Source organism: Mustela nivalis (genome assembly GCF_964662115.1).
Source record: "Mustela nivalis genome assembly, contig: HAP1_SCAFFOLD_285, whole genome shotgun sequence".
Lineage (NCBI taxonomy): Eukaryota > Metazoa > Chordata > Mammalia > Carnivora > Mustelidae > Mustela > Mustela nivalis.
In genome coordinates, this window is record NW_028136356.1 from 387,357 (window position 1) to 389,520 (window position 2,164).

Sequence of the window (2,164 nt, forward strand, 5' to 3'; positions counted from 1 at the left end):
AACAAATGAACAGGGGTTCGAGACAGAAATTATCTAATCTAAAAATAGCACATGTTCACAGAATACACAACACATATCCCAAGTACTACTATAGGTTTCAAGTAATAGTCAAAACAATAGTAAACATGATTCAGACCCTACCAGTCAAATCATAAATGGGACCTTAACTGTAAATCCTTATCTTTAGATCAAAGCGGGTAATTGGGGGCTGAAGATACATTATAGAACTAATATGTTATAGAACTCCTCTGAAATGAGTCATTTATTCCATCACTTTTCCTGCACAGCTGCTGACCCATGTTTTGGTTCCTGGAAATAGCTGCTACCCTGTCATACTTCTTAAAAGCACATATATTGATAACTCTACTCATTCCTCCATTCCTCTGTGACTGTCACTGTGTTAAAATGTGGAGTCAGCTGACTCACTTGTGATGGTAATAAAGTAGATGAGTTTGCAAAGTATTTTGTTATTTCTAAAAATGCAAAAACCAAATTACATTGAAATCATAAGGGGTGTTTCAGGGAGAGCTGTAGGATGTGGTTTCTTGTGTAATCCACAGAGATTAGCTCCAACACATATTTAAACTCTCCTCTAGGAGCAACCTTAGTGGTAAAGCAAGAAGATAAACAGATGTATACACACCCTGGCACAAAATTATCACTTATGTTTGGCTTCCTAGTCTCCTCGTGTTACTTATTTATCTTAACTTCTCTCTGAAATCAGGGAACACAGAATCTCAATCAGTAGACATTTTTCTACTGAATTACCCAATAGTCCGATCATACCCCTAATACTTTTTAAAATTATTTCACTCATAATCCCAAATCTGCTTTGCTTCCTCATCTTAGTACACTGTAATTTGATTTCAAAATGAGGACAGTTGTCAGTAATGCCACATTCATTCATCTATTTTACAATTCCATGTGCTTATAACTATGAAGATATGTTAATAACATCCATTCCAATAAGCCACCCTAAATTTATTATCATGAAACAAGACCTCAAGAAAGAGAATTCAAAATCATCCATGTATTTGCAACTTATTGCAATAAAGCCTTTATCAATAGACTTCCCTGTGCACATGGTGGTCAAATTGCTGGTGAAAACCAGCCAGATCTATTACAAGCTTTCTCATGGCTTCTAGGTAACCCAAGTGAGCCTTTATTGATACTGGGAAGGGATAAAGCAGGGAAGGGATAAACAGTGCTATAAGATTTGGCTAGACAAAAGTAATGACTCTCATTACAAAGTGAGTATTTTTTTTTCAAGCTTTAGTTCAGTTTATTTTTCTTGTATAAAACTATGTAGTAGCCACAGCTGGAGCCTGGGTCCTCTGAACAGAGACTCTGGTGTGGGTCTTCACAAGATGGTCCGTGAACTCCTGATAGGGAGACTTGGTGAACACAGCTGTAGGTCTTGGAGATGGCATCGAAAGTAGCCTTGGCAAAGTTCCCTAGGGTGGCAGTGCAGCCCCTGGCCGAGGTGTAGCAGTCGTCAATACCAGCCATCATCAGCAGTTTCTTGGGCACAGGGGCCGAGACAATGCCAGTGCCTCTGGGGGCGGGGATGAGACGCACCAGCACAGAGCCACAGCGGCCAGTCACCTTGCACGGGACAGTGTGGGGCTTGCCGATCTTGTTCCCCCAGTAGCCTCGCCGCACAGGGACAATGGAAAGCTTCGCCAGAATGATGGCTCCGCGGATGGCAGTGGCTACCTCCTTGGAACACTTGACATCCAAACCGACGTGTCCATTGTAATCTCCGATGGCGACAAATGCCTTGAACCTGGTCCGCTGGCCCGCGCGCGTCTGCTTCTGCACAGGCATGATCTTCAAAACCTCGTCCTTGAGGGAGGCTCCCAGGAAGAAGTCGATGATCTCAGACTCCTTGATGGGCAGGGAGAAGAGATAGATCTCCTCCAGGGACTTGATCTTCATGTCTTTGACCAGGCGGCCCAGCTTGGTGACGGGGATCCACTCCTTGTCCGCGGCCTTGCCCCCGCGAGCTCCGCGGCCTCGGCCCCGGCCCCGACCACGGCCCCGGCCCGCCCCGGCCCCGGATGCCGCTGCCGAAGCCACCGCGGAAACCGCCGCGGCCTCCCATTCCAGGGCCCCCAGGCCCTCCGGGCCCTCTCGCAGCACCACCGGCGTCATCCGCCATTTG